Source organism: Muntiacus reevesi, chromosome 2, assembly GCF_963930625.1.
Source record: "Muntiacus reevesi chromosome 2, mMunRee1.1, whole genome shotgun sequence".
Taxonomy (NCBI): domain Eukaryota; kingdom Metazoa; phylum Chordata; class Mammalia; order Artiodactyla; family Cervidae; genus Muntiacus; species Muntiacus reevesi.
This window is the reverse complement of record NC_089250.1, coordinates 231730806-231758303: the sequence shown is the minus strand read 5'-3', so window position 1 is coordinate 231758303 and position 27498 is coordinate 231730806. Positions and strand designations below refer to the sequence as shown.

At 40.7% G+C, this 27498-nt stretch overlaps 1 non-coding gene and 1 pseudogene across 1 annotated transcript; one reads left to right on the top strand and one right to left on the bottom strand.

Moving 5' to 3' along the window:
• Window positions 1-414: 414 nt before the first annotated feature.
• TRNAR-UCU (transfer RNA arginine (anticodon UCU)) lies at window positions 415-487 on the bottom strand. Its single transcript has one exon. It is a non-coding gene; the product is annotated as a tRNA-Arg (tRNA).
• A 447-nt stretch (window positions 488-934) lies between these two features.
• On the top strand, window positions 935-26398 carry LOC136157446 (tigger transposable element-derived protein 1-like; annotated as a pseudogene).
• Window positions 26399-27498: the final 1100 nt, after the last annotated feature.

Here is a 27498-nt window from a genome sequence, read left to right as displayed (position 1 = left end):
TAACCCACCTTATGATTTTCTGTAGTATTCTGCTATAGCAGCCTGGACTGACTAAGACACTTCATGAAAAAAGTTTCCAAAGCCCCTGTGGATAATCCAGTTTTACTATTGCTCTTGTTCTGACTTTGAGACTCACCTTCTGCTTTATGCCTGTCAGACAAGTATGGTCGTACCTGCAACAAAAATGTTCCTACTACCTTCAGATAACCTTCTGATCTGCCCTATTTTACTTCCACACATTGGAAGTCACATTGCAAGTACAATGAACACATTGCAAGACCATTCACTTCCCTCTCCTTCCACTCTATTCTTTACTTTTTTCATTCATTTATTTATATATTCATTCATTCATTTGGCTGCACCGGGTCTTAGTTGAGGCATGTGGGATCTTCAGTTGTGGCATGTGGGATCTGGTTCCCTGACCAGGGATCAAACCTGGGACCCCTGCGTCAGAAGCACAGAGTCTTAGCCACTAGACCACCAGGGAAGTCCCTCCTCCGATCCTATTCTGCTGACCCTGGGCCACCAATACTCTTTGCCTAGGCCACCACAATACCTTTCCAATTGTCATCTCAAAGCATCCACACTTTAACTTCACAATTCAAAGTGTCACAGCAACCAGAGCGAACTTTAAAAGTGTGAAGTTGACTATATTTTTCTCCTTCAAGTGTATAATAAAATCAGTTCTAGACTTTTTTCTTCCAAAACCCCTTCCTCCCACTGTCTTCTGCATCTCAGTAAATGGTGATACCATTCTTCAAGTGGCTCAGGCCCAAATCCTTGCCATCACCTGTAACCTCTCTCTTTTCTTCCCACTGCAAGCACATCCATTCCACACTTAGGGTGGCAGGCTCCACCTCAAACTAGAGCCACCTACTTTGCAGGAAACACATCAGCGCTACTTCGATCCAAACCACCATTGTTTCCTGCCAAGATGACTAAAGCAGCCTGCAAACTGGTCTCCCTGCTTCCACAGATGCCTCCCTTCAGGCTGTTCTCACACCAGGAACCATGTGAGCTTTTGCAAAGGTAAGCCAAACAGTGCTCTCCTCTGCCCCCAGTTTTCTAGCAGCTTTGCATTTTGCTCAGAGATCCTTCCACCCACAAGGCCCTACCTCGTCTCTCCCCATCTCTCTGGCCTCGTGTCCTACCACCTGAGTCCTGGCTGCAGGAGCCTTCAGCAAGCCCACAACATAGGGCCCATGCACTTGATGTCTTAGGCTGGAGCCCACTTCTCTCAGCTGTCTATGTGGCTCTCTCACTTCCTTCAGGGCTCTGCTCCCACACTGCTGCCCCTCGAGAGGCCTGCCCTGACTGCGCCCTGCACGTCTGCGCCATTTAGCCAGCTTTATTGTTCCAGGTGGCCCTAGTGGAAAAGAACCCACCTGCCAATGCAGGAGATGTAAGAGATGCAGGTTCAATCCCCGGGTCAAGAAGATCCTTGGAGGAGGGCTTGGCAACCCACTCCACAGAGAATTCCCATGGTCAGAGGAGCCTGGCAGCCTGCAGACCATGGGGTTGCAAAGAGTCAGACATGACTGAGCGACTGAGCATGCACACATGCATTTAGCACTTATTTGTAGCACCCAACATTTATCTGTCTACTCCTTTGTTGTCCGCCTTCCCCTCCTACAGTGTCAGCCTCTTGACTGCAAGGGCTTGCTTTTGTGGTTTTTTTTTTAAATTAGAATGTCTTCTAGCTTTATTTCTTTTCTTAGATTAATTTTTATTGGAGTATAGTTGCTTGGCAAAGTTGTGCTAGTTTCTACTATACAACAAAGTGAATTGGCTATATGTACACACATGTCCCCTTTTTTTGGATTTCCTTCCTATCTAGGTCGCCACAGAGCAATGAGTTTCTGTGGGGGCTTGGTTTGTGAGGCAGATGGACTCTAAGGTGCACCCCACCAACCCATGATCCCCACTTTCTCCTGGTGTTCACATCTTTTTTCATTTCTTCCTCTTCCACGTGGGTGGGACCTGTGACTTGTTTCCAACCAGCAGAATGTGGCAAAGTGAGGGGCTGTCATTCCCATGATTATGTTACATAATATAAGACTGTCTTTCTAGCTCAGTGGTTCCCCAAGCTTTGTAGCACCAGGGACTGGTTTCACGGAAGACAATTTTTCCAGGGATCGGGGGTGGGAAGGCAGGGGTGTTTGGGGGATGATTCAAGGGCAGTAGGGTTTGTGCTCCTATGAGAATCTAATGCCGCCACTGATCTGACAGGAGGCAGAGCTCAGGCGGAAAGGTGAATGAGCTGTAAATACAGAGGAAGCGTCACTTGCTCCCTCACTCTCTGCTCACCCCCCTGCTGTATGGCCCAGTTCCTAACAGGCTATAGACTGGCAGCTGTCTGTGTCCCGGGGTTGGGGATCTCTGTGCTCACAGATCGGCTCTCACTCTCCTGCTGGCCTTGAAGAAGCAAGCTGATGTCTGTGAATTGTCTAAGGGTGGCATCTGGGAACTGAGGACCTCCGGCCAGCAGCCAATTGAAAACCTGAAGCACTCAGCCCAGTCACCACAAGGAAATGTATTCTACCAATAACTGGAGTTGCTTGGGAGCAGATGAAGAACCCACCTGAGCCTTCGGATGAGAATGCGGCCCTGCCAACGTGTTGACTGCAGCCTAGCCAGATCCGGAAGCAGAACACTCAATTAAGTAGTGCCCAGACTCTTGGTCCACTGAAACTGAGAGATAATAAATGTCTGTTGTTCTTGGCTACTAAATTTGTAGTAATTTGTTACTCAGCAATAGAAAACCAATATAGTTTGTTTTGTTCATTGTTCTCTCCTGAGTCCTTAGAACAGGATACAACATATATTAGGTAGGTGCTCAGTAAATGTCTGTTGAATGAGAATATTGGTATGAAAAAGCAAAACAGAGAAAGAAAACAAAGTGGACAATATGGCTATAATATGCTACCGCTTGTGTGAATATGTGTGTAGCTAACTGCATAAATGTCGAATTTCTCTAGAAAGGTCTACGAGAAACTGACAAAGGTCTGGGGAGGAAAATGAAAGTACTAGAAATCCATGAAGGGAAGAGGCTTTTATTTTAAAACCTTTTGAACTATTTGAAAAATATTTTTACACTATAAATGTATTACTTAAACACATACACAACTGAACAAAATCGCTCCCGTGACTTCAAATTTTAATGATTTCTAAAGTAAAAGCATTTCTTCAGCACTTACTCCTTTAGGCAGGGCTCTGCCTGACCCATCCAAGCAACAACCTGGTCTATTATTCATTTCCACCCAATCTCCCTCCAAGATGTCTCGTGGCAACCGTCTTCAACAAAAGAATTGCTACAGACAGAACTAAATATATTTTGCACTTGCACATCATGCTTTGACTACCTCACAAAGGAGCAGAAAGGCAAATTCTGTTTCCAGACATGCATAAGCCAAGCCCCAAGGGCCTTTTCTACAGTACAATTCAAGACAAGAGGTGCCAAGTCTTTCCTTTATTGTTATCATGTATCCAGTCTAAAAAGCATCTCATTCAAGAAAAATGTGAATAATTTAACGTATGAAGTTACCCTGGAGTTTTTGTTGTTGTAGTTTAGTTGCTAAGTCGTGTCCAACTCTTTCTGACCCCATGGACTGTAGCCCACCAGTCTCTTCTATCCATGGGATTTCCCAGGCAAGAATACTGGATTGGGTTGCCATTTCCTTCCCAGGAGTTCTTCATGATGTGGGGATTGAACCCACATCCCTGCTTGGCAGGTGGATGGCCTGATAAGCTTTAAAAAGTGTGACCGAAATAATGGGGTAGTAGGTCAATTTCCTGGAGAAGGCAATGGCAACCCACTCCAGTACTCTTTTTTTTTTTTTTTTTTTTTTTTACTATTCAGCAGTTTTATTTTTTTTTTCCATTTATTTTTATTAGTTGGAGGCTAATTACTTTACTATATTGTAGTGGTTTTTGCCATACATTGACATGAATCAGCCATGGATTTACATGTATTCCCCATCCGGATCCCCCCTCCCTCTAGTACTCTTGCCTGGGAAATCCCATGGACAGAGGAGCCTGGCAGGCTGCAGACCATGGGACTGCGAAGAGTCAGACACAACTGAGCAACTTCACTTTCACTTTTCACTTTCATGCACGGGAGAAGGAAATGGCAACCCACTCCAGTATTCTTGCCTGGAGAATCCCAGGGACAGAGGAGCCTGGTGGGCTGCAGACCATGGGGTCGCACAGAAATGGACACGACTGAAGCGACTTAGCAGCAGCAGCAGCAGGTCAATTTCCATACTGGTTTGACAGAGGTGAAGAAAAGCCAACTAAAATTTGCAGGTTGAGGACAAATGGACCCATTACACAACTAGGAAAACTGAGTCAGAGAGTACAGCATAGAGCTTTAGAAGGCCATAGCCTGTGTGCCTCAGATGGAGACTGCCAAGTTTACCATTTACAAAAAGAAAAAAAGAAAATAAAAAAAAACCCTATAGGGCTTGCCTGGTGGCTCAGTGGTAAAGAATCTGCCTGCCAGTGCAGGAGACATTTCCTGGTCTGGGAAGGTCCCACTTGCTGCAGAGCAACTAAGCCTATGTGCCACAACCTCTGAGCCTGCGCTCTAGAGCCCAGGAGCTACAATTATTGAGCCCACATGCAGCAAATACTGAAGCCCCTGCACCCGAGAGCCCATGCTCCACAACAAGAGAAGCCACTGCAATGAGAAGCCCACACAGCACAGCAAAGAGTAGACTCTGTTCACCCCAATTAGAGAAAAGCCCATGCAGCAACAAAGACCCAGCATAGCCAAAAACAAATAAATGAATAAATTTAAAAAAACAAACTACAGACAACAGGGTAGTGAAATGATTTCAAATGTGTAGCCCAATCTGTTTTGAAACTAGCTTATGTAACAAATTTAAGAGTTGCTGACAGCCTTTCTCCTAGTGCTCTAGAAAATATTTTGACATAATTACTCTCAGCAATTAGTGAGGGACTATGACCCCAACAACATAAGATTATTGACCTTGTTCAAAGTTCTAAATCTGAAACACACAATCATAATGAGTGTTCAATGATTAATCAACATCTGTGAATTAATGGTTAAAAACAGTTATATCATCACTGTCCAGCTTCTCAAATCATAGTCCACTTCATGTGAGTGAGTATATGTGTATGTAAACATTTTAGTTTTTCATAGGTCATTTTGACTGTGCAATCAGTTCAAGTCAAAAAATTCACCAATATGGCTACAAGTTCATAACTAAATCCTATGAAGGTCAAAAGCTGTGTGCAGCCTCTTGGCCAAAGTAACATCCTTCCCAAGAAAAATTTAACTTACCTAATTGGTATCTTTGCCATTCATTCATACATACATATATTTACTCATTCTGCCAACATTTAACACTCATGTACCAAGAGGCATAAGTCAAGGGCATTGCTTATAGCCCAGTGGTCCATGGATGTGTTGGCATGTTTTCTCATCAACATATGTCATTGTGTGTGTGTGTGTGTGTGTGTGTGTGTTAGTTGCTCAGTCGTGTCCAACTCTTTGGGATCCCAAGGACTGTAGCCTGCCAGGCTCCTCTGTCCATGGAATTCTCTAGGCAAGAATAATTGAGTGGATTGCCACTCTAAGGGATCTTCCCAACCCAGGGATTGAACCCAGGTCTCCTGCATTGCAGGCAGATTCTTTATTCTTTACTGTCTGAGCTATGAGGGAAACCCATATGCCATTGCAGCCCAATCTTTTTCATTTGGCTGGAATGCAAGCACCTGGAGGACAGGCATAAGGTGTCTATAACTCAAATGGAGACCTGGGAGCCCCTGGAGCAGAGTGTCCCGGTGGCACATGCCCTAACCTAGCTCAACATATCTCAAAGAACAAAACAGCACATCTCCCTCATTCCTACTTCTATCAGTTGTTACTATAACTTCTGTTCTAAAACTGTTCAAATACATTTCACAAGGCAATCAGGCAATTGACAAAATTAGACTCTATGGAAACTTTGTTCATCAATTACATTATATGATCTATAGCTCATTTTTCCAAATCATAGTGAATTAAATATCTTACTACCAAATATGAGAGACCCCTCCTTAATGTTCTCTTATCTTTATTTTTTATAGCCACTTAAACTCATGAATTATTAAAGAAGCAAGAGGAAATGGAAAGTGAATAAGAAAGTTATTTGAAATGTCCCTGGGGAGTTGGATGAGCTTTCATGTAATACCACATAATGGGCTTCCAGGCATTGAGAGGAAAGATAAAGGATTCACTCTAAAAGTCACATACACTTTTGGGGGGAAAAAATCTCAATTTCATGTATAAATTAAAATTAGGTACAATTTTTGTGTCTCTCAGATTGACAAAGATGAAAGAGTATGGTTATACTAAGAGCAGGTGAGGATACCGGACAAACATCCTGGTTTACTGTGTGCAGAGGGCTTCCCTTATGGCTCAGCAGTAAAGAATCCACCTGCAATGGGTCTGAAAGATCCCCTGGAGGAGGGCATGGCAAACCACTCCAGTATTCTTGCCTGGGAAATCCCATGGACAGAGGAGCCTGGCAGGCTACGGTCCATGTGGTTGTAGAGTTGGACACGACTGAAGTGACCATGCATGCATGCAGTGTGTGTGGAAGAGTGTGGTGGTGCTGGTTTAGTTGCTAAGTTGTGTCAGGTTGTTTAGGACTGCATGGACCCCACCAGGCTCCTCTGTACATAGGATTCCCCAGGCAAGCATACTGGAATGGGTTGCCATTTCCTTCTTCAAGGGATCTTCCTGACCCAGGGATCAAACTCAGATCTACCGCATTGCAGGCGAATTCTCTACCAACTGAGCCACCCAGGAAGCCCTTGTGGAAGGGTGAAGTGGGGCAGAACTTCTGAGGATTATTTTGGTCATATCTATCAAATTAAAAGTGAGTATTTTCTTTGTCCCAGTATTTCAGTCTATTTGGACTTCCATAACAGAATATCACAAACCAGGTGGCTGAAAGTTCTGGAGGCTGGAAGTCCGAGATCAAGGTGCCAATGGGGTTGGATTCTGGTGAGAACTCTCTTTTTAATTCATAGATAACATTTTTCCCCCTGTGTCCTAAATGTGCACACACAGGAAGAGAGACATCTTTGGAGTCCCTTCCTCTCTTTAAAAGGACACCAGTTCTGTTGGATTAGGACCCCACCCTTATGATTTCTTTTAACCTTAATTAGGATCTTTAACCTCCCTAAAGATCCTATCTCCAAATACACAAGGAGGGTTAGGATTTTAAGATGTGAATTTGGCAGGGGGAAGGAGTTAGGGGCATAGTATCGTTCATAACACCCAGCAAATCCAGTTTTGGAGATTTATCCTGCATATGTGTTTGCATTGTGTACAAGGATCTTTAAATAAGAATATTTAGAGACTTCCCTGGTGGTTCAGTAGCTAAGACCTCAATGAAGGGGGATATAGTTTCAATCCCTAGTTGGGGAACTAAGATCCCACATGCCTCATGGCCAAAAAAAAAAAAAAACGCAAAACAGAAGCAGTATTGTAACAAATTCAATAAAGACTTTAAAAACAGCCCACTTTAAAAAAACTTAAAAAAAATAAGAATAATTAAAATTCTATTATCTACAGTAGCCAAGAATTATAAATAACCCAAGCATCCATCAGGAGGGGGCTAGTCAAACTAAGGTACACTCAGTCAGTAAAATACTGCTATGCAACTATTAAAATGAATGAGCCAGCAATAAACACACTGACATGGAGAACTCACTAAACTATACCATTAAGTAGAAAAGGCACAGTGCAAAGCAGTGTATAGAACATGATCCAATTTCTGTAAAGAAAAAATATGTTTAAGCACCAATATCTTCTGGAAGATTTACAAACAACCATTGGCAGTCATTACCTCTACGGAGTAGACTGAGCAAGAAGAATTTTTTCCTTATACCTTTTCATACCATTTGTACTTTGACTACCCTCACTGCTAGGTGAAGGCATATTACTTTTTTTTTTAAGGTAAAAATTCACGTAGAAAAACATTCACCATTTTAACCATCTAAAAGTGTATAATTCAAAGGCATAAGTGCCTGAGGGGCATTCACAGTGTTATGCAACTATCATTTCTCTCCAGTTTGAAACATCTTCATCACCCCCAAAATGAGTAATAACTCTCCCACCCCACCCAGAGCCTAGAAATCATTAATCTGCTTTGTATCTCTATGGATTCGTCTTCTTTGGATATTTCTTATAAACAGAATCATAAAAGTGTGGCTTTTCTGCCTGGCTTCTGTCGCTTAGGATAAGATTTTCAAGATGCATACATATTGTAGCATGTATCATTCCTTTTTATGGCTGAACAATATTTTATTGTATGAATATTCTACATTTAGCTTTTCTGTTCATCCACAATGGGCGTTTGGCTTGTTTCCAGTTTTTGGTTATCACAAACAGTGCTGCTAAGGACATTTGTTTACATGTTTTTATTTGAATAACTCTTTTTAGTTCTTTTGGGTCCTTACCTGGAGTGGAATTGTGGGGTCATATGGTAATTCTATGTTTCAACTTTTTGAGGAGCAATGTTACTTTTTATTGTATTTAAATATTTAGCTACCTGCCATAAATGAGACCAGTATATGACAGGATCTTGAAAGATCTTTTAGTGTGGTCTCTCTGACAATGGACAATATTTATCATAGTTAAAGCAGTAATTTGGGTTTAGCATTATATTTTGTCTTAGGGTCTATGAGATATCATGTATAAAATGGAAAGTCCAGTGCTCATATTGTTGACTGAAAGAGTGCATCTCAAAAGGATACAAGTATTCTTTTGTAACTGGAGAAGGAAATGGCAACCCACTCCAGTATTCTTGCCTGGAGAATCCCATGGACAGAAGAGCCTGGTGGGCTATAGTCCATGGTATCACAAAGAGTCAGACATGACTGAGTGACTAACAGTTATTCTTTTGTAACATTAATATCGTTAGACAACATGTCATTTAATAAACACTAATTACTCGAATTTTAGAAATACTGTTTATTTAAAAAATAACTAGTGACTACTTCACTCCCATTAGGACGGCTATTATCAAAGCATCAAAAATAGAAAGTGTTATCAAGAATGTGGAGAAATTGCAACCTTTCACTCTTGGTGGGGATGTAAAATGGTGCAAACTGTTGTGGAAAACATTATGGCGGTTCATCAAAAAAGTAAAAATAGAACTACTGCACTGTACAGCAATTCCACTTCTGGATATATACTCAAAAGAATCGAAGTCAGAGACTTGAGCAGATATATATATACACACATGTTTATAGCAGCATTATTCACAATAGCCAAGAAGTGGAAGCAACCCAAGTGTCTCTGAACAGACAAATGGATTAAAAAAAAATGATACATGCTCAGTTCAGTTCAGTTCAGTCGCTCAGTCGTGTCCAACTCTTTGTAACCCCATGAATCACAGCACGCCAGGCCTCCCTGTCCATCAGAAACTCCCAGAGTTTACTCAAACTCATGCCCATTGAGTCAGTGATGCCATCCAGCCATCTCATCCTCTGTCGTCCCCTTCTCGTCCTGCCCCCAATCCCTCCCAGCATCAGGGTCTTTTCCAATGAGTCAACTCTTCGCATGAGGTGGCCAAAGTATTGGAGTTTCAGCTTTAGCATCAGTCCTTCCAATGAACACCCAGGACTGATCTCCTTTAGGATGGACTGGTTGGATCTCCTTGCAGTCTAAGGGACTTTCCAGAGTCTTCTCCAATACCACAGTTCAAAAGCATCAATTCTTTGGCACTCAGGTTTCTTCACAGTCCAACTCTCACATCCATACATGACCACTGGAAAAACCATAGCCTTGACCAGACGGACCTTTGTTGGCAAAGTAATGTCTCTGCTTTTTAATATGCTATCTAGGTTGGTCATAACTTTCCTTCCAAGGAGTAAGTGTCTTTTAATTTCATGGCTGCAGTCACCATCTGCAGTGACTTGCTCAGACATAGATAGACCCTCAATACATAATGTTAAGTGAAATAAATCAGTCATAAAACAACAAATATTATGATTCCACTTACATGGAGGTACCTAGAGAAGGTCAGATTCATAGATTCAGAAAGTAGAGCAATGCTTGTCAGGGGCTTGTCAGGGTGAATGCTTGTCAGGGTGAAGGGAGTTAATATGTAACACTATGAAGTTCTGGTTGAAGAAAGTGAAAAAAATCTGAGTTGGATGGTAGTGATGGTTCCCCAACAATGTGAATGTCTTTATGTCGCTGAACTGTACACTTAAAAAGAGTTAAAATTATAAAATTCACATCATATTTAAATATATTTAAAAAATATATTTATGTATATTTTACCACAAAAAAAGAAGAGGAATACACACACAAATAAAAATAACTACTGATCTCCTGGTAAGGACACTGAAGGTACATAGTGAACATTACATATAAAACATAGTCCTTGATTTGATAGGACTTACTATCTAGTAGGGGAGAAAAACAATAAAAAATGTAAAAATTCAACAGACACATTCCCTTAGACACATACCATCTTAGTCTTTTGCCATCATAAGCACTGCTGTAAAGAAGATCTTCATAGGAGCCTATGCCACTCTACCTCTTAAAAGCAGGTCTTTTTATTTTTTTTAATTTTATTTATTTATTTATTTTTGGCTGTGCTGGGTCTTCGCTGCTGCTCAGGTTTCTCTCTAGTTGCGGTGCACGGGCTCCTCATCGCGGTGGCCTCTCTTGTTGTGGATAACCGACTCCGGAGCCCCCACTCAGCTGATCGGGTGCACGGGCCCAGTTTCCCCGAGGCATGTGGGATCCTCCTGGATCAGGGATCAAACCCGTGTCCCCTGTATTGGCTGGCAGATTCTTTACCACTCAGCCACCAGCGGAGCCCCCAAAGCAGGTCTTTTAATAGCGACTTTATTTTTATTTTTCTAAATCCCCAAACCTATGCAAGTAATCATCAAGGGGATCCCTCTTAACAGATACAGAAATGGAGGCACAAGTATTTATTTATTCATTTATTTTTGGCTGCGCTCGGTCTCTGTTGCTGCTCGAGGGCTCTCTCTAGTTTGGGTGAGCAGGGGCTGCTCTCTAGTTGGTGGGCAGGCTTCGCATTCTCATGGTTTCTCTTGTCGCGAAGCATGGGCTCTAGGACGCCTGGGCTCAGTAGCTGTGGCATAAGGAGTTGTCCAAGGCATGTGGAATGCCCCCAGACCAGAGATCCAACCTGTGTCCCCTGCATTGGCAGGCAGATCTCCAACCACTGGACCACCAGTCAAGTCCCAGGCACAATTTAGATAAGCAAGTTTTATTCCTGTTATCTCTCTTGGATTAAAACATTACTTTTCAAACTAGGTGTATAGCTCTGATTTTCTGCTATGTCATTTCCTCTCATTCCTGTTAGACAAGAACTTATCAATTAGCTTTTCAAGAGCAATTTCACATGTAGTTCAGCGAGTATTTCCATCCACACACTCAAAGATTAGGTCTCAAAAATCAGCTTTGAAGTTAGTTGTTTGAACCTCAGAATCCACCAGACATTTTGAGCTTTAGGATAAAAGATTTCCCTCTTGAATTTGCTTCCCCTATAATTGTCAATGACATGACAAGTGGTGGGGAGTGCCATCATACTTTCCCACTAAGTATTTTGTAACCCATTTTTTTTTCAAATAGCTGTCTTACTCTGATCCTAAGTCGATGGAAATGTAATTTAATCAATCATCAAATTAATATCTGTTAAATAGAGATTTGGGCTGGCATAAGCAATTTTCATGCAGGAGACCAGAGTTTGATCCCTGGGTCAGGAAGATACCCTGGTGTAGGAAATGGCAATCCACTCCAGTATTCTTGCCTGGAAAATTCCATGGATGGAGGAGCCTGGTGGGCTACAGTCCATGGGGTCACAGAGAGTCAAACACAACTGAGAAACTTAATTTTTGATATCTGCAGAAGGAAATTAGTTTGATAAATAGAAATGAGAATTGTCTTCTGTCCTAAGGCAGGGAATCTAAGATCATCATCCTGCACGCTGACCAGCACCACTCCATGGCTGTGGCTAATGCACAAAACTCTCACACACCCAGAATGTAAATTTATAAACTTATGGATTTTACACACACAATTTTTCCCCCTGAAACACAACTTAAATATGTCTTGTGTTGCTTTGGGTTCTCCCAGAAGCAGGCACTGAGCCAAGGTTTCAAGTGCAGACAGTTTACGTGGGAGGTGATCCCAGGAGACACCAGTGGGGAGCAGGAAAGCCAGACGGGGAAGAGAGGCAAGTGAAGGGTTTGTTTTCAAGCAGGGCACCAGTGTGAGTAACTAAGACTTAACCCTGCTGCAGCACGCAAGGACCTCGGAGCCACCCCATCCAGGGTCAAGTGTGCTGGGTAATTATTACACCTCCCCCTGTCAATCATCGATGGAGAGGTTGGGGAGGGGGAAGTTTCCTCCATGCCTGTCTTGCTGGGGCAAAGAAAGACCTGGGGGCCAAGCAAAGTCCTCAGGCAAGGAAAGGAGGGGGCTGGCAGCTGGAAATGAGGCGGCTGTGCACCAAAGGGGCAAGGATGAGGGCTGATCTGCTCGACAACATCACCATATCTGTCCTCCTAAAACTTCTAAGCAGGATTAGTTGCCTCTTTTCTCCTGTTTCTTCCAGAATTTATTCAGCTGCCCAATGTCATTGCACAGCACAGAACCTCACACACCTCTCATTCTCTACAGGGACCCTTCAGCCCCCAAAGGCAGAACAATGACTTCCTGCCCAAGCAGGAAAGGCACAGGTGAGCGCTACAAAACATGAGGCTTCCAGATGCCTTGCTCTTCCTAAAGCCCTCTTTAAAGCAATGAAAAACCCTAGAATGCAGGATGTCTCTCTGGTTTCTGGTTGCTATTCTTCTTTCCAAATATAAAGAGAAGAAATCTGGGCTGATTTATGGAATTAAAAATATAATGTTCCAAATAAAAGTATACATCATCTGGTGATAAGTACCAAAAAAGAAATATACAGCAGAGGAAGGCGGTATAGTATGCATCAGGTATACTATTTACTTTATTTTTTTTGGCTGAGCCAAACAGCTTGCAGGATCTTAAATCCCCAACAAGGAACTGAAGGTAGCCCCAGCAGTATAAACACCTAGTCCTAAAGGTAAAGAATCTGCCTGCAATGCAGGAGACACATGAGACATGGGTTCAACCCCTAGGTCCGGAAGATCCCCTAGAGTAGGAAATGGCAACCCACTCCAGTATTCTTGCCTGGAAAATCCCACAGACAGAGGAGCCTGGTGGGCTACAGGCCATGGGATTGCAAAGAGTCGGACACAACTGAGTGACTAAGCAACAACAAAACTATTGGATTGCCAGGGAATTCCCAAAGGTATGCTATTTTAGATGAGGGGGGTGGGAAGGGACATCATTATATATGTTATATATAATATATATTAGTCACAGTTACTAAAAGATAAGAAATGTGTACATATATATATATACATATACATATGATGTATTGTTATTATGGATTATAATTATATATAATGTACCATATATGTACAAGTGTGTGTGTATATATACACATATGTGTGGGTATATATATATACCCACACATATATATATATATATACACTTCTTATCCTTTAGTAATTCAAGTTCTAGGGTCTTGTGCATAGATATTTGTGTAAGTACTAGAATATTCACTTTAGCAGTGTCTGTAGCAGCCAAAGACTGGAAGCAGTCTAGCCATCTATCTAGGTAAGAAACATTTGTATAGCTTTTAATATGTGTCAGGCACTGTTCTGTGTTTTTTATAGACATTAACTCACTTAAAGCTCAACAGAAAACCTATTAAGGGTCTAATGTCATTACTCCCTTTTTCAGATGAGAAGACTGAGGCACAGAAATTAGGCTATTTGTCCAACTTAGCACAGTGAGAAAGTGGCAGACTCGAGATTCAAGCCCAGGCTATCCAGCTTCAGAGTTTGAACACTTGACCTGGATGCTGTCTTCTCCTCTGAGGGGAGATTAATTAAATCAAGGTTCCAACTCTTCAATAGAGTTCTAAGGCATTGCTTTTTTAAAAAAAATGGGGGGACCTCACTGGTGGTCCAGTGGTTAAGACACCCAATGCAGGGGGCATGGGTTCAATCCCTGGTCAGGGAACTAAGATTCAACATGCCTCGAAGTGCAGACCAAAAAAAAAAAATGAAGGCAGTTTTATAACAGTTGATATGGAAATATCTTGAAGATATTAGCTAACAGCATGAAGTACTGAATAGTGTGAAAACTACACTAACATTTTTACAAAACAGGGGAAGAACATGTGTACGTGCTTTATCAGCTAGACAGAGCAGTTCTATAAGGATGCATGTTAAAACAGAAGGGGGACACTTTTGTGGGGAGAGGAACTGGGAGATAGAAAAATTTTCAAAGACTTTTCTGGTATTGTTTAATTGCTTATCATGCACATGTAATACCTATTTTATTGACTATAACTTTAAAAAATTGAGCAAATTCCCTGGCAGTCCAGTGGTTAAGACTGAGCGCTTTCACTGCTGGGACCCAGGTTCAATCCCTGGTCAGAGAACTAAGATCCTGCCAGCTTCACAGTCTGGTCAAAAATTAAAAGTTTTCAAATTAAAAAAAATGTAAAATAAATATAATAAAAACTGAAAGAAAATAAAACTTCTGCCAACAGAGCAGTGGAAAATGTCATCTGAACTTTTTTAAAGATTTATTTGTTTATTTTATTTTTGGCTGTGCTGAATCTTTGCTCCCTCTCTTGGGCTTTCTCAAGTCGCAGTGAGTGGGGGCTACTCTCTGTTGTATTGTGCAAGCTCCTCATTGCCATCACTTGTTGAGGAGCACGGGCTCTAGGCATTTGAGTTTCAGCAGCTGCAATGCAGGGGCCCACAGTAATGCTGTGTGGGTTTAGCTGCCTTGAGGCATATGGCATCTTCCTAGAGCAGGAATCAAATCCGCGGTGGATTCGTAACCACTGGACCACCAGGGAAGCCTTCATCTTCCGAAATTTTTCAGAACTTTTTTTATATTCAAGGTCAAAGTAAAAGACCCAAGGTGAAAACTTCGTTAACTTTAATATGACTTAAAAATTTTTGAGTGACTTATCAGCTTTACTTTTATCAAATTGTGAAACACATTAAATTCATGAGTAAATTTTAATGAAAATAATTGCACAATATGGAGTTATTTCCTTAGAGTGCATAATGTTTTTAAAATGACCATGATGTCAAACTTCTTTTCTGACTTTGTACACTAACCTTTGAAATAAAAAAAGAAAAAGAAAGGCAACTATTTCCAAAACCTTTGTGAAATCATTCTGGCTCCATGTTCGGCACCTATTCCACTATCTGTAATTTAAAATCTCATGGCCTAAAAATGAATCCACTATTCTTTTAATTCAATAGCACTCAGTCCCCCCAAAATCTTCATTTATTCCTATTTTACTTGAATAACTTTAATTATCTTTATATTAAATAAAATCAGGAAATTGGTTCCTACAAATGAGAGTAAGTTTTTTCCTGGTTTTGTTAATAGTAAGTGAAAGTAATTGAAGACTATAACTCTTTTATTCAAAAAGAATTTGGTCTTTTCAAGGACAGGCATACATTGCTGAAAATGTTAACATTTTAGGGCAACTGTGTTCTCATAATTAGAATTCCTATAGGAGATTAGGGAGGATAAAAATATATTTAAGCAAATACTGGAAACCACTTGCTTATAATGTCTCACTCTGCCTAGAAAAAAATGACTCAAGTTAATTCTATTCATTAAAATAAGAAAGTGCTCAACTGAGGGGACCAAAATAGTTTCAATGAAAGATATAAATTTCTTTAATAGGGCAAAATTTGAGAATCTTCCATTATATGAAGATATGACATTATCCTGGTTAGATAGTAAAACTAAGAAGGGATAAGATTAAAAAAGCATTTACTAAGACTTTGAAATTCTCCATGTTTGTTACCAACAGGAGCAGTAAGCAGGTTTTGAGGTTTGGAGAGAAAAAAAAACAACTTCTTTAAAAGGGAAATTAAGATTTTCTAGATTTTATTTCCTTGACCTAAGCTACAGGTATGTTCTACCTAACTTAGGTCTTGCTTCTAATCTTGAAAAACAGACCACTATTCAATTAGTTCCATAAGCTGGAAACCAGGATCATTCTTGGATTTTCTTTTGCTCTATCGTCCATATCCAATGCACTTCCCAGGTGGGTCAGTGGAAAAGAACCCACCTGTCAAGACAGGAGACGCAAGTCTGATCCCTGGGTCAGGAAGATACCCTGGAGAAGGAAATGGCAACCCACTCCCGTATTCTTGCCTGGGAAATCATGGACAGAGAAGCCTGGTGGGCTACAATCCATGGGGTCACAAAAGAGTCAGACCAGACTTGGCAACTGAGCATGCTCACACACCATATCCAGTGCATCACCAATTCATTCATTCATTGATTTATGGTAAGTGAACAAGGATGGCTCCTTCCTTCAATTGCTGCCTCCCGTCACGAATCTTTCTAAAGACTGGTCTCTGCATCAGCTTCATTTCCTCACATTCCCCTAACTCTGCCCAGGCTGACATCTGACCTGATCACTCCACGGAAACAGCTCTTGCTACTGACACTGATGAAATCTGAGTCATGAAACCAGTGGCTGCTTTTCATCTCTCCTCTTTCTGGACCTTAACCACATTCCACGATCTTAGCCCCTTCCTCCCGAAAGCATTTCCTAGTGCCCCCGTCTTCGCGTTCATCTGGTTTTTCTCCTAGCTCTCAGGTTACTCCTGTGCATCCAGGTAAGACTACCCTTGACCTCACTATCTACAGCAGGTCTCTCTTACAGACTCAGAGCAGCGTGTACTGTCTACAGCACTTTCACTTTTTTTTTTTTTTTTTAATTTTATTTTATTAGTTGGAGGCCAATTACTTCACAACATTTCAGTGGGTTTTGTCATACATTGACATGAATCAGCCATAGAGTTACACGTATTCCCCATCCCGATCCCCCCTCCCACCTCCCTCTCCACCCGACTCCTCTGGGTCCTCCCAGTGCACCAGGCCCGAGCACTCGTCTCATGCATCCCACCTGGGCTAGTGATCTGATTCACCATAGATAATATACATGCTGTTCTTTTGAAACATCCCACCCTCACCTTCTCCCACGGAGTTCAAAAGTCTGTTCTGTACTTCTGTGTTTCTTTTTCTGTTTTGCATATAGGGTTATCGTTACCATCTTTCTAAATTCCGTATATATGTGTTAGTATGCTGTAATGTTCTTTATCTTTCTGGCTTACTTCACTCTGTATAATGGACTCCAGTTTCGTCCATCTCATTAGAACTGATTCAAATGAATTCTTTTTAACGGCTGAGTAATATTCCATGGTGTATATGTACCACAGCTTCCTTATCCATTCATCTGCGGATGGGCATCTAGGCTGCTTCCATGTCCTGGCTATTATAAACAGTGCTGCGATGAACATTGGGGTGCACGTGTCTCTTTCAGATCTGGTTTCCTCGGTGTGTATGCCCAGAAGTGGTATTGCTGGGTCATATGGCAGTTCTATTTCCAGTTTTTTAAGAAATCTCCACACTGTTTTCCATAGTGGCTGTACTAGTTTGCATTCCCACCAACAGTGTAAGAGGGTTCCCTTTTCTCCACACCCTCTCCAGCACTTTCACTTTTATAATTTTACATTGACTATGTCTGCCTTCTACGAAGCCATAAGCTCTGTAAAGACATTTTCCTTACCCTGGTGTCCTCAAAGCAGAGTGCTTGGGATCAGTCAGGCAAATGTTAACATTCAGATAAAGAATGAAGTGCTACGAAGGAAGGGTATATAATACAAGACCCTCTGAGTGTAGATCTTGTCTGGAGGATTTGTGAAAGTTTCCCTGTGAAACTGCTATTTGGCTGACTTTTGAAGGATGAATAGGACTTAACTAGATTAAGGGGGAAAAGCAATCAGATGGTAAGTTTGTATACACATGTGATTCCTAGGGACATGGTGCATTCAAACAACCAAATAAAGGACAAGAAGGCTGAAACTTAGAGAACAAGGCAGGTAGTAGAGCAGGAGAAATGAGAGGGCCAAACAGGACCAGACTGTGCAGGGGATGACGGTTGGGATGACCCTTTAATTTAATGTTTAAACTGAAGAACTTTGTTTTCCCCATTACTTTCCTAAGTTTTAACTTTGATATCCTGATGCTGGGAAAGATTGAAGGCAGGAGGAGAAGGGGACAACAGAGGATGAGATGGTTGGATGGCATCACCAATTCAATGGATATGAGTTTGAGCAAACTCTGGGAGATAGTGAAGGACAGGAAGCATGGTGTGCTGTAGTCCATGGGGTTGCAAAGAGGTGGACACAACTGAGTGACTGAACAACAACAAATTTTGATAATATTTCAAACTTAATGAAAAAAGTGCAAGAATAGTTCAGAGAGGTCCCATGTAAACTGTACCTAATGCACTGTTTACATTTTGCCCCATTTGCTTTATTTCTCTCTACATTTATATATAAATGAATTTTTTTTTTCTTTGAATCATTTGAGAGTAAGTCAGAGGGCTTCCCTGGTGGTTTAGATGGTGAAGAATCTGCCTGCAATGCAGAAGACCTGGGTTTGATCCCTAGGTTAGGAAGATCCTCTGGAGAGGGGAATGGCTGCGCTCTCCAGTATTCTTGCCTGGAGAATCCCATGAAGAGAGCAGCCTGACGGGCCACAATCCTTGAGGTCACAAAGGGTCATACATGACTGAGTGACTAAGACACACACAGAGACATTTTGCACATTTACTTCTAAATGATTCAGTGTGCATTTCCTAAGAACAAGAACATCCCCTTTCACAATCACAGTGATCAAATGAGGACATTTGACAGTGATAAAATACTATTATCTAGTTCACATGACATGTTCAACTTGGTCACTTGTCTGTTATGTCCATTACAGCTGCTTCTACCCTGGTCCTGGACCCTATTCTGAATCTTACACTGTATCATTAGTTTCCTTTCATCTTAATCCAGAGCACTTCTGATAGTCAAATAGAGTCCTATTAGTAATTATGCTGGACTCGTAGGCAAACCTGGGCATGTAATGACACTACTTGCAGGTGATGGCAAGGATTTCAAACTTTATCTTCTGGGTAATGGGAGCTACTGAAGTATTAAGAGTAAAAAGCAAGGAAGCAACATGAGTTCACTCATGTTTCAAAAAGACTAATCTCACTCCAGTGTGGAGAAAAGTATAACAATGGAGCAATATTTGTTTAATAAAACATTAAATGTTGAATGAATAAAAGAAATCTATTAATAGACAATTACATCTAGCTCATCATTGCTGATTTATTAGAGAAATGCAAATCAAAACTGCAATAAGGTATCACCTCACACTAATCAGAATGGCCATAATTAAAATGTCTACAAATAAATGCTGGAGAGGGTGTGGAGAAAAGGGAACCCTCCTTTTCTTCTTTTCACTATTGGTGGGAATGTAAATTGGTGCAGCCACTATGGAAAACAGTATGGAGGTTCCTCAAAAAACTAAAAATAGAGTTGCCATATGATCTAGCAATCCCACTCCTGGGCGTACATCCAGACAAAACTATAATTTGAAAAGATACATGTATCTTTATGTTCATAGCTGCACTATTTACAGTAGCCAAGACACGGAAGCAACCTAAATGTCCGTCCACAGATGAATGGATAAAGAAGGTGTGGTAGAATACTTGTTGTTGTTCAACAAGTAGGAATACTTGTTGTTCAGTTGCTAAGTCATGTCCAATTCTTTGTGACCCCAAGGGCTGTAGCCCACCAGGCTCCTCTACCCATGGGGTTTACCAGGCAAGAATACTTGAGTGGGTTGCCATTTCCTTCTCCAGGGGATCTTTCTGACCCAGGGATCAAACCCATATTTCCTGCATACTCAGCTATAAAAAAAGAATGAAATAATGCTATCTACATTATTGCAAATTGCAATCTACAAAACAGAAATATATGCCCAGATATAGAGAACAGATTTGTGGTTGCCAACGAAGAGGGGAGGTGGGGGAGAAAAGGATTGGGAGTTTGGGAATAGCAGGTTCAAACCGGTGTATACAGAACAGATAAACAACAAAGTCCTACTATATAACAGAGGGAACTATATTCAATGTCCTGTGATAGGCCATAATGGAAGAGACTATGAAAAAATATGGATATACATACAACTGAGTCACTCGACTATACGGCAGGAATTAACATAACATTGTAAATCAAGTATACTTCAGTACAATTTTTAAAAATTCAATAGACAACTGAATCTAGCAGTGTTCAGAATACTTTTTGACTTAAAGTTGGAAGCATAAGCAACTCAGTATAAAATCACAAAACTCAACCTAATGTCCGTGGGTAAGTTGAAAAATCCAAAAACAACCTCTACTCTGATGCAGAATAAAGGTACGTATGTTTAAAAATATGCCCACCAATTCTTTGCTATTCCATTCTTCAAGATGTGGAACTTACTTTCCCCCTCCTGAGTATAGTTGGATTTAGTGGATCACTTACAAGTGGAACATGGCTGGAGTGATGGTGTGCTATTTCTGAAAACAGTTTTATTTAATTTCAAAATTCTATTGAAGTAGAGTTGATTTACAATGTTATGTTAATTGCTGTATAGCAAAGTGATTCGGTGATATGTATACATATTCTTTTTCATGTTCTTGAAAACAGATTATAAAAGGCATCACAGCTTTCTCCTTCTCCCTCTCTTGGAATATTGACTCTGGGGGAAAGCCACTTGCTGTGTCATGAGGATGGAGGCTGACTGCCAATAGCCAAGTGAATGGGCCACCTTGGAGAAAGCCTCCAGCCCAGTCAAGCCTTCGGCTTCACTGCAATCTTGTGAGACCCTGAGGCAGAACCACCCAGCTAAAGCTGATTCTGAATTCCTGATCCACAGAAACTGTGAGGTAATAAATTTTATTGCTCTAAGCTATTAAATTTTGGATAACTTGTTACACAGGAGATAACTACTAATGCAGTGCATTTATTTGAAGGGTCTATGATTTTCATCAGACTCTCAGCATAATTAATGACCTGGAAAAGGCTAGGAATTACTACTGTATAATAAGTACTAGATTTCTAAAAATCTCTGGTCTCCATCTTGTAGTTCTTTGGGGTTTATTTTTAATACAAGTTTGGGATTGCTTCCAACAAATGAGGAGATTCAATTCTCCAAATCACTGGAAGACTCAAAAGAATGTTTGAAAGTGCTGTCTCAAGAACAGGCCTAGAGATGCAAATATCCATTCCACATTATATATGAAATAGACAAACTACAAGGTCCTACTGTGTAGCACAGGGAACTATATTCAATATCTTGTGATAAGCCATAATGGAAAAGAATTATTAAAAAGAATGTATAAATATGTTTATATATGTGTGTGCATATGTGTGTGCTCAGTCGTGTCCAACTCTGCGACCCCATGGACTTGCAGCCTGTCAGGCTCCTCTGTTCGTGGAATTTTCCAGGCAAGAATACTGGTTACCATCTCCTTCTCCAGGGGATCTTCCCAACCCAGGGATCAAACCTGCATCTCCTGCATTGGCAGGCAGATTCTTTGCCATTGAGCCACCAGGGAAGCCCATGTGTGTGTGGTGTGTGTGTGTGTGTGTGTGTGTGTGTGTGTGTGTGTGTGTGTGTAAATCACTTTGCTGCACAGCAGAAATTAATACAACATGTAAGTCAACTATACTTCAATTAAAAAAAACAAAGAAGAAGCCTATAAAAAAGCAAACAACCCCAATCTATCAGGCTGAGATCTAACAGACTCTCAGGTGGAAATGAAGTGATTTTTCCTGTTCAAGAAGCAAGGTTTACCCTAATACCTAATCACGATTCTGACATGACATCTCTGAGTTACTGTTAAAGAAAAAAGCCAAGCTGCTGAACATTGTGTTCCTGTTGCAGAAAGAGTATAGTCATGTAGGTATAGATGGATGTGCCCAGAAAAGTATTAGAAAGATCAGGGTTTTTAGGCTGCAAGTAGCAGAAACTGAGAATGACTATTAAAAATAGTTTATTCAGGGAGACTCACAGACTTAGGAACGAACCTATGGCTGCCGGAGAGGAAGGGATAGTTAGGGAGTTTGTGGACATATACACATGGATGCATTTAAAATGGATAACCAACAAGGGCCTACTGTATAGCACATGGAACTCCCCTCAGCATTATGTGGCAGCTCGGATGGGAGGGGAGTTTACGGGAGCATGGATACACACAAGTGTATGTATGGATGAGTCCCTTCACTTCACCTGAAACTATCACAACACTGTTAATTGGCTATACCCCAAGACAAAATAAAAAATTTAAACTTAAAAAAAAAGCTTATTATTCTTAATTTTTTATTCTTATTATTCTAGGGTAGCTCACAAAATTAATGAGAGGGCAGCAGGATCAGGTTCTGGAAATACACAGCACACAAGGGATCCTGTGCAGTCATAGGAACCGTCTAGTAAGAAACTGCCTCCCCAAAGAGAACACCATTGTGACCTCAGGCCTCTTGTTCCTGCTGGGAATATCTCACTAACCCTCAACTTTTCATTAGTTCCACAACAGTCCAAGTCCTAGGGCAGAATCAACCAAAGGACCAAGGATTTCTTTGGCAACAGACAATCAATCACTATCACAGTCCAGTTAAAACAGAAATAAAGGCTTATAAATAAATAAAATGAATGCTTAGAAATAAAAACAAATGTTTAGAAATAAATCTAGGCGTACAATGAGGTGCCACTTCACACTAATCAGAATGGCCATCAAGGGAACCCTCTTTTTCTCACTGTTGGTGAGGAGGTAAATTAGTGTAACCACTATGGAAAATAGTATGGAGGTTCCTCAAAAAATGAAACATAGAGCTACCATATGACCCAGCAGACTCACTGCTGGGCACATGTCCAGACAAAAGTATAATTTGAAAAGATACAAGCATCCCTATGCTTATAGCAGCGCTATTCACAGTAGTCAGGACATTCAGTGTTCATTAAGAGATGAATGGATAAAGGAGGTGTGATACATATATACAATGGAATACTACTAGGCCATAATGAAGAATGAAATCATACCATTTCCAACAACATGGATGGACCCAGAGATTATCATACCATGTGAAGTAAGTCAGAAAGAGAAAGACAAATACTATATGATGTCATTATACGTGGAATCTAAAACATGACACAATGAACCCATCTATGAAACCGAGACAGACTGATACACACAGAGAACAGGCTGTCATTGCCAAGGAGGAAGAGGAGGAGGGGGAGGGAAGGACTGGGAGCTTGAGGTTGGCAGATGCAAACTCGTATATATAGGATGGACAAACAACAAGGCCCTACTATATAGCACAGGGAACTATATTCAATATCCTGTGATAAATCATAATGGAAAATAATAGGAAAAATAATATATACACGTATAAAACAGAATCACTTTGCTGTCCAGCAGAAATTAACACGGAATAATTTTTAGAAGAAATAAATCTAAGCACTAACAAGATAGAGACAATGACAGACTTTATTTTGAAGGGGAAAGAGTATATGGACTAACAATACTCTATAAATCCATTTTTTGAAAATTAAAATGGCAAGGAAAGGAAGTGCTTTGGTCCTAAAAGCAGATGTTTTAAAATAGTATAATACAACTTTATTGCTGCTGAACACAAAGAGTTTCTGGATATGGAGATGAGAGTGCTAACATGGCCCATGTTCCATATATGAGTTAAATTAGGCATAACTTGTGTTTCACAGATAATAGCATTTTTTTTTGTTTTTTTTTTTTTTACAAATTTGCTCACTCTGAGTCTGTGTCACATTTTGGTAATTTTCACCATATTTCAAATTTTCACTATTGTTATATTTTTATGGTGATCTGTGGTCAATGATCTTCGATCTTTACTATTGTAATTATTTGGGGGCACCACGAATCACACCTAGATAAGATCAGTTCAGTTCAGGTCCTCAGTCATGTCCAACTCTTTGCAACCCCATGCACTGCAGCACGCCAGGCCTCCCTGTCCATCACCAACCCCCAGAGCTTGCTCAAACTCAAGTCCATTGAGTTAGTGATGCCATAAGATAATGTTCCCTTTATTTAAAAAAGATGATTTATCTAATTTTTGGCTGTGTTGGGTCTTAATCATGGTGCTTGGGATCTTCACGGCAGCACCGGCCTCTCTCTAGTTGTGGCACACGGCCTTCTAGTTGCTACACATAGGGTCAGCGGTCGCACAGCACATGGGATCTCGGTTCCCTAACCAGGGGTCCAACCCATGGCCCCCACATTGGAAGGGGGATTCTTAACCACTGGACCCCCAGGGAATTCCCAAGTTTTGTGTGTGTTCTGACTGCTCCACCAATGGGCTGTTCCATGAACTCTCCCTCTATTGGGCATCCCTGTTCCCTGAGACAAAACGATACTGAAATTAGGCCAATGGATAGTCCTAACTAGTCTCTAAGTGTGTAAGTGAAAAGAAGAGTCACACATCTCTCACTTTAAATCAAAAGTTAGATTAAGCTCAGTAGAGAAGACCCTTCTATTCAGAAAAGACCCTGATGCTGGGAAAGATTGAAGGCAGGAGGGGGAGGGGGCAAGAGAGGATATGATTGGATGGCATCACTGACTCAGTGGACATGAGTTTGAGTAAACTCTGGGAGATAGTGAAGGACAGGGAAGACTGGTGTGCTGCAGTCCACGGGGTCACAAAGAGTCGAACACAACTCAGTGACTAAAAACAGCAACAGTGAAAAAGTCAGGTGAAAGCCAAGACTGGCCAAACACTCAGGATCTTGCACCAGTTAGCCAAGTTGTGAATGCAAAGGAAAAGGGCTTGAAGGAAATTCAAAGTGCTACTTCAGTGAACACATGAATGTAAGGTCAAAGAGCCTTATAGTTGAAATGGAGAAAATTTTAGTGATCTGGATAGAAGATCAAACCACCCACAACATTCCTGTAAACCAAAACCTAATCCAAAGCAAAGCCCTAACTCTCTTTAATTCTGTGACTCCTGAGAGAGGTAAGAAACTGCAGAAGGAAGTTAGAAGGTAGCAGAGGTTGGTTCATGAGGTTTCTGGAAAGAAACCCTCTCCATAACATAAAAGAGCAAGGTGAAGCAGCTTGTGCTGCTCTAGAAGTTGCAGCAAGTTTATCCAGAAGATTTAGCTCTCAGAGTTAATGAGGGGTGTGTGTGTGTGTGTTCAGTCATGTCCAACTCTTGCGACCCCATGGACTACAGCCCACCAGGCTCCTCTGTCCATGGAAGTGGCTACACTAAACAACAGATTTCCCCTAGAGATGAAACATCCTTATACTCGGAGAAGATGCCATCTGGGACTTATAGCTGAAGAGGTTATGTCAATTCCTGGTTTCAAAGCTTCAAAGGACAGGCTGACTCTCTTGTTAGGGGCTAATATAGCTGGTGACTTTTAAGTTGAACCCAATACTCCTTTTTCATTCCTAAAGTCCTAGTACTCTTAAGAATTATGCTGAATATACCCTGCTGGTGCTCTGTAAATGAAACAATAAAGTCTAGATGACAGCACATCTGTTTAAAACATGGTTTACTGAATATTTTAAGCTCATTGTTGAGACCTACTGCTCAGAAAAGATTTTTCAAAATATTAATGCTCATTGACAATGCACCTGGTCACTCAGAGCTCTGATGGAGATGTACAATGAGATTAATGTTGTTTTTATGCCTGCTAATGCAACTTTCAATCTGAAGTCCATGGATAAAGAGTAATTTTCACTTTCAAGTCTTATTATAAGAAATAGATTTCATAAGGCTATAGCTGCCAGAGATAGCAATTCCTCTGGTGGACCTGGGCAAAATAAACTGAAAACCTTGTAGAAAGGATTCACCATTCTAGATACCATTAAAAACACTTACAGTTCATGGGAAGAGGTCAAAATAGCAACATTAACAGGAGTTTTGGAGAAGATGACTCCAACTCTAATGCATGACTTTGAAAAGTTCAGGATTTCAATGAAGGAAGTTACTGCAGATGTGGTGGAAATAGCAAGAGACCTAGAATCAGAAGTGGAGTCTGCAGATGTGACTGAATTGCTGCAATCTTATTTTAAAACTTTTAATGGATGAGGAGTTCTTCTCATTGATAAGCAAAAACTTAGTTGACATAGTAGGAACAGGGTTTGAGAGGACTGACTCCAATTTTGCAAGAAGTTGTGTGGATAAAAAGCTATCAAACACCTTTGCATGCTATAGAGAACTTGTTTGCGAAAGAAAGAGGCCATGGATGTTTCCTTGGTGACTTAGAAATTGCTGCAACCGCCTTAAAGCTTCAGCAACCACCACTCTGATTGGTCAGCAGCCGTCAGCATCAAGGCAAGAACCTCTCCCAGCAAAAAGATTACAACTCCCTGAACGCTCAGATGATGGGTAGCAATACTTTATTACTTTATTAGCAATAAAGTATTTGAAAATTAAGGTATTGCACACTTAATAGACCATAGTACAGTATAAGCATTGGGAAATAAAAAATTCGTGATTCACTTTATTGTGATGCTTGCTTTAATGTGGTTGTCTAGACCCAAATCTGCAATGTTTCTGAGGTCTGCCTGTACAGTCAAGTATTGGTCCATGCAATTTCAAAAAGGCAGGGAGCAAGGCTACAACAGAACTGGCTGAACAGGAACGCTTAAGAGATAAGAAACTTTCTCAATCTTGATAACTCAGAGGTATTTTTTTGAAAGACTAGATAAAGGCAAAAGATAAAACTACAGATAAAGAAATGCAATTACATGACTAATATCTGAAAGTAAATTCTATCTTAAAATGAGTTTCCATGTTACAGAAAAAGACAACTAAAGCAGTGATTTTTATTTCCTTGGATAGCATGCCATGGCAGGCTGGACACTTAAAGGTATCTTCTAGAACAAAGGCTGTCACATAAGCTTGAATACTTCAACTATTAAAAACAGTGTATCTTTTTAACGGGCCATTCTGGATAATTTGCAAACAACTATATTTTAAAGCAAATTTTTTCCTTCAGGAAAAAAAAATACTATAGTTTCTATTTTGCTGTGCTGTGAATAATATTCATATGCTTACTGAGTTAGTATATAAACAGCTGTACATTTAATCTTTTCCTATCTTTCCTATTGTTCAGAGTAGCAAAATTAAATGATAGCAGTGCAGACTATTAATGCCTCAGAGCCTAACAAACTGGGGGGATGGCACATTTCCAATGTAATAACTCACGTTCTACTGTTCCATAGAATGATTTTGCATTGAACAACTGCAACAAGCTTGCTTAATAAGACAGAAAATCACTAACATTTATTTGACAAATTTATTTATCAAGAGCCTACTATGAACTAGGCCCCGTGCTAGATATTTCACATAATGTTTATGGGTTAGAAAGTGTGAGAAAGATGACAAAATTGGAAATTTTATTCTCTTTGAAAATGAATATATGCTATAAAGATTTGATGCAGGGAGAACTCTGAAACTTTTTCTTCACTGAAAGAATTTGTCTCTCAA